The sequence below is a fragment of the Physeter macrocephalus genome, chromosome 14, assembly GCF_002837175.3.
Source record: "Physeter macrocephalus isolate SW-GA chromosome 14, ASM283717v5, whole genome shotgun sequence".
Lineage (NCBI taxonomy): Eukaryota > Metazoa > Chordata > Mammalia > Artiodactyla > Physeteridae > Physeter > Physeter macrocephalus.
In genome coordinates this window covers 57,742,880-57,749,165 of record NC_041227.1, presented here as the reverse complement: position 1 = coordinate 57,749,165, position 6,286 = coordinate 57,742,880, and positions in this window count along the sequence as shown.

The window sequence follows — 6,286 nt, the reverse complement described above, 5'->3', positions numbered from 1 at the left end:
ACCCTCCCCCGCTCCCCACCCCCCCACGCCCTATGGCCGGCCCGGGGCGGGGGCTGGGCCGGCCCGGGGTTGGCCGCGCTGGGGAGGCGGCAGCGGCGGCCCAAGCGGCGGGGCGGCTCCTCCCCGGCCGGGGAGAGAGGGTGAGAGCCTAGAAGCCGAGCGCGCCCGCCTGCCCGGGGCGGGGGCTGCGGCGGGGCCGGGCGGGGCGGGGGGGCTTCCTAGAAACCCTCGCCAAATATAGTCAGCGGATAGGGGCATTCCTAGAAATACGGCGGCGACGTCAGCCTCGACCTATGGGGGCAGAGCCTGGGGTTCTCCAAACTCGGGGGGGGGGGCGGGGACGGGGAAGAGGGGAGATTCCCCACTTCCAATACCCCGGTGGCCCGGAGGAGGGAGCCTAGGCTGGGCCTCCCTCCTGGGGGGCGGACAGGATTCCTCCACATGCGCTCCAGGGATCCCTCAGCCGGGGGTGTCTGAATGGGGACGCATCTACTTAAGATTCCGACTCGCCCCCAGATCCGCCCCCCCCCACTTTCGGAACACTCAGTGACAGTGCCAGCCGCTTTTAGCCCTTCCTCCGATTTTTCTCACTCCTCCCTACCCGCTATGAACAAACAGTAGAAGTTGGAGCTGCACCAAGTCTGGCTTCCACACCTGGCCGCTCACCCCTTGGCGGCCCCTAACCTCCTCTGGGATGACTGGAGTCCCTCAGAAGCCCCGGGTCTGAAATTGGATGGACATGCTCTGTTCCCAAGAACTCCCCAAAATACCAACCCACCTTCAGGCCAAAACATAAAGTTGTGCTTCCCCTTCCCCATTCCAAAGTCCCTCTGTTGCTGCTTTCATGGTCCCAGGCTCTGGGAGATAGGCTGGAAATTGGGGGGTGGGGCATGAGGGTGCCCTCTCCACCTGGCAAAGATCTGGCCTCTTGTGCTGACACCCGTTCCCCACATAAGCTCCTCCCCCTCCATAAAGTACATGAGGTTCCAACAGTAAGGGGGAACCCCCTACAGCCCGCCCCCTTCCTGAAATCTGGCCCCCCCACCCCGCATCCCTTTTCCAGAACCCCACATCATCCCACAAGTGTCCCCTCTTGCCCAAAGAGGATCCACATAACTGAGACATGACTTGTCCCCTTCGACTGCCCAGCCTCTTTTTCAAGTAAACGTGACTGGAATGAGCCTCCCAGGATCATAAAAAATGTATTTGCTGTCCTCTGTTGGCCGACGGGTGTCACACTCAGAAAACACAGCACCCAACCCAGTGGGCACTCCTGATGCCATTAAGGGGGGGTCCTGGGGGCCCCAGTCAGAGAAAGTGAGCCACACAGCCCCCTCCTCTCCTCCTACCTCAACTGCAGTCCTACCCTGCCCCCACCTCCCTTGGGGGTGGTGGGGGGGAAGGGGCGGGTCCTGGCTTGCAGCCACTGCCCTGGACTTTGACCCACTGGCCTTGTGGCTCATGTCCCTTCTCTCTCGTTGGATCCCAATTCCAGAAGTCTGGAGGGCTGTGCTCACGGGGAGGCAAGGAAGTCTGCGGTGGGGCCCTCTGGGCTGGGGGACCCCCAGGGGATGGTTTCTCCAATAGCAGCTTGGAGGGGCAGTGAGAAAAAGGGGGACTAGATTAGACCCCTCTTAAGGCAGAGGACTGATCACTGATAATCATCCCCATTTCCTCCTGAGGACCTACTATGTGCCAAGCACATGAAATATACTGTCTTACTGAACTCACCGCATTACCTTACGGCAGCCAGACAGGAAGACTGAGGCTTAGAGGTCAGTTGTTCATTGAACTAATGCTTGCTTGCCTTCTGCTGATGCTGGGGCCACAGCGGCAAACAGGACAGGCTCTGCCCTCTGGAACTCATCATCTCAGGGAGAGACCCACGTCAGCAGGGGATTACCATGCTGCCCTCGTGGTCCAGGGCATGAGTGCTGGAGCCCAGCTACCTGGGGTCAGGGCACCATGAGAGACTGAGGCTGGGCTGGGACGTCCCTACTGTACCACTCAGTGCTGCCTCCGTCAAGTCTATGTTGTCCTCTGGGGCAGTCCCCTCTTGTGGGGTAGAGCCAGAGAGAGGCTTTGCACCCCCTCCCACTTCTTGCCCCCTGCCAGGACTGGCTGCAAGTCCCTGGGCCTGGTTTAGCCTCTCTGGGCCTCAGTTTCCTCATCTGTAAAACAGGAGTTATAATACTGGCCTTATAGGACTTGTAGGGGGATTAAATGAGACAAAGTCCATGTAGGAGAATTTGGCAATCAAAAAATTTGTTTCTCTTGTAAATATTTTCTTTTTATTTTGTGTTAGAAGCTGCAGTTTTAAGTATATTGACAGAACATACGTAACAAAAGCTTCCTAAGAAGTGGAAAAAAACTGCTCGAAAAATTGGCCTCATTAACATATTTAGACATTTACTTAATACATACTCCATTGGAAATTAATGATATGACTTTATTTTTTAAATTTTTATTGGAGTACGGTTGCTTTAATTGATATGAATTTTATACAAACACTAACATTTCCAAATCAGTCTAAATAGGGGGGCATTTCAGTTCTTTACCATCTATACCCAAAGTAGAAAATCCCTCAGTTTCTGAATGCAATCCTGACAAACATCAGAAATGGTCACTCTGAGATCCTGCTGACTTATTGTTCTGTACCTTCGTCTAAAGATGTTTCTGTTGAGTAAGTGTCCCTACGCTTCTTTTTTCTCTTTGCTCTGATCTTCCTGCAGCTTCAGAGTTATATTTCAGATTTCTTCCCTTTTTGCTCTCATTTTTGCGGGAGGAAACCAGTTTGCCAAATTCATATGTAGTTCAAAATTGAGAACTGGATTTCTCTTAGAATCTTAACATTTGATTGAGAAGGGCCTCTGAGTACATTTACCAGACGGTTGGTTGTGCTTTGTGTTACTACCTGGAGGAGGGGATGTCTGCGCTGAGGCTGGAAAGAGGAAAAAAACTGGGCCAGCGAGAGGGGTGGAGTCCAGGCCGCAGGTGTAGCACGTGCAAAGCCGGCCCTTCTGGGGCGCTGAAGTAGCTCCCTGGAGCCATAGTAGCCTGGTTCAAGGTCCTGTAGGACGCCCCTGCCCACATCTGTGCGCTGAGCCCCAGGATTCTGGAAGCTCACCTTATCACCGCCAGTTCAGACCCTAAGAGCTGGATGCAGAAGGCGGGCCCATGGGCAAGGTCCCACCAAAGGCAGCGAGGGCTCTGCCTTTACCTTGCACTTTAAAAGATGCCCCCGATCCCTTTGAGGCCTGCCCTTGCCCATTCTGGCTCAGCTTCCCATGACTCAAGCTAGTGGCGGGCCTGAAATCCACTTAAGTACCGGAAGCGCCGCCAGACTCCGGAAAACAGCCCGCTCCTCGGCCGGAAGCCCCAGAGGCCCACTCTGGCCTTCTCCCAGGAAGGAGCCCCACCCGCACCCAGGTTTTTGGCCCAGGGAGGATGCCAAGGCCTAGGCCAGAAGTGCAGGGAGGCCACACCAGGAAGAGGGAGCCTCCCAGAAAGGCCTGGACTCCTGGCTCCCAGGCCCAAAGAGATGAGAGAGAGAGAGAGAGAGAGAGAGAGAGAGAGAGAGAGCGCGAGCGAGCAGGATTCACCCTGCCTCTCTGTAGGTTTTCCTCAGGGCGTACAGGAGGGAGACCAGAGGAGGATGCCAATGCCTGGTCACTGCCATCTCCCAAGACTCCTAGAATATCAAAAATGAAAAACTTCCAAAGCAAGCATATAAAAATTATTGTACAATAGGTTTTAAACATTTGCATTGAACAGATGTGGACTTAAAAAACAGGTACACACAAACAAGAATGCAGTCATAGCAATGTAGTTATGCTAGATATGGGACAGAATCAGGATTTACGGAAAATAATTCCTTATGTGCGTCCACCAAGGTTCGTGGGACATGAGTCTGAAGTGGCGTGATGGTTGTGTTCCTCCCTCAACCCCATCAGGAGGTGGCTGTGACCACCCTTGTGATATCTTCTGGAGATAATGTTAAGAATCTAGCCTAAAAAATCTTCCTGAAGATTAGGCCCAGTGGTCCTTACAAGTTAGGTCCAAAGCTCCCTGAAAGCCAGAGGTCGCCCCACCCTCATCCTACCCTGGCCTCGGACCCTCGACAGCATGCTGAGTGGCCGGAGCAACTCCAGGGCCTTTCATCTGGCCCTGCCCACCTTCCACAGTGGTACCTGTGCCCCATAGGGAACAACAGGAACTGGAGCAAAGAGGATGAAAGGGAAAGCAGTTTCCACGGCCCTGCCCCTCCGGCTCTGTGATGTCAGGTGGAGACAGCCCCTGGCCCGCCTGGGTTTTCTTAAGGCCACCCAGAGCCACAGGACCCTGTGGGCCTGGAGCCTCGTGTTTCTTTATGAAACGGAAAAACACGGGGGCAACCTACTCGCTCAGGACCTGTAGCCTTGTTACCCTGCCTTGTCTGGCACATGGTTGGGCAAATTAAAGATTTTTTAGAAAATGAATAAGAAGGAAGGAAAAGTACTGGAAGAGAGGTGGTGAGCCTGGGATGTCATTTCCCAGGAGGCGAAGAACTCCAGGCCCTGAGTAGACAGAAAGACAAACTGCCATTGGTGAGACCAAGGGGTCTGTGGTTCCTGGTGGGCTGGGAACAAGGTCCTCACCTGCTAAGGGGGTCATGATCCCAGAATCCTTAGTCCTCCTGAATTTGTTTCCTCATTGACAACTGTGGGGATGTTAAAAGCATTAAATTTCATGATTTGCATGAAGTGCTTGTCTGGGTCTGGCACATAGCAAGTGCTCAATAAATTGTAGGGATTATCATTAGCTGTTCAATGGGGGTCTTGAACCAGCCATGCCTGGGATGTAGGAATAGATTTACAAGTGCGAGGGCTTCTCCTTTAAGATGTGGTTGGTGTCCCTAGCACCAGTTTCATCCTCACCCCTCAGCCCAGGGAAACCAAAGTGGAAGCAGCACCAGGGTCTGGATGGGTGGGCCAGCTCAGCTGAGCTGGACCTGGTCACCCAGAAAGAGTGTCACCCAGAGTTGGCTTCTTGGAATTTCAACAGGGTGGCCAAATTGTGTCACGAAACTAGTAGAATACTCCACATCCAGCCCAGGTGGAAATGAAAGAGTTGATCAACATCTCCATCAGCATAGAATTCTTCTCTGGAACCCACATGACTGTGGACCCATCACCACCTCTCAGACCAATACCAACTTTAAAATAAATGCTGTTGGATTTGGAGTTTTCTTTTATGAGAGGTTGCAACTGGCAATCCACAGGCTGAGCAGGGCCCACAGATATGTTTCATTTGGCCTACAGAGCCTTTAAAATAATAAAAATAAATTTGATTTGGTGGCCAACATTTTTAAATCAGGAAATTTCTTATTTAAATAATCCAGATTTCTGGTGTCTTTTAAGAAAATCAGGTGATCAAAAGATTTGGCAGGGGGTGGAGTCAAGATGGCGGCACGGGAAGATGCAGAGTTCACATCTCCCCACAACTAGGGTGACTGCAAGATACTGGTGGGGGACCTCAATGCCCAAGGAGATGGGAGGAGCCCCCAAGCAAGCCGCCGGGGGTCAGGCCAAAGCTCCTGCGGTGGGAGCTCTGAGTCCGAACCACTGGACTAACAGAGAACCTCAGATCCCAGGGAATATTCTTCAGAGTGAGGTCTCCCGGAGGTTCTCATTTCAGCACCAAGACCCAGCTCTACCCAACAGCCTACAAACTCCAGTGTTGGAAGCCTCAGGCCAAACAACCAGTAAGACAGAAACACAATCCCATCCATCAAAAAAAAAAAAAGATTTGGCAGCCATGGGCCTGTCTTCCTACAGAGCAGCAGTTTGTTGGAGCAGAATAGTGGATAACAGGATATATTAGTCAGTGAAGGCTAGCTGCTATAATGAACATCCCCAAGCTTTCAGTGGCTTACCACAATACAAGTTCATTTCTTGCTCATATTGTTACCAAGTCTAAGCTCGTACTGCTCACTGACAGGCCAGTAAATCGAAAGACGAGTCGTCGGGGCAAGAAATAACGACTTCATTTGGAAAGCTGGCAGAGCAAGAAGATGGCGGACTCATGTCCCAAAGAACCATCTTGCCTGAGTTAGGGTTCAGGCTTCTTTTATAGTAAAAGGAGAGGGAGTAAAGTCAAACATTTCCTGGTTCCAGTCAGCCTCTGGAGGGGATATGTTAATTTCTTCTTTCCCACAGTCATTCACAGGTGGGCCTGGTCAGGATGTTTCATGTGAGCTAAACAAAGGTATTTTAGCTTAATGCTTGTTACCTGAGATGCAGGGTTC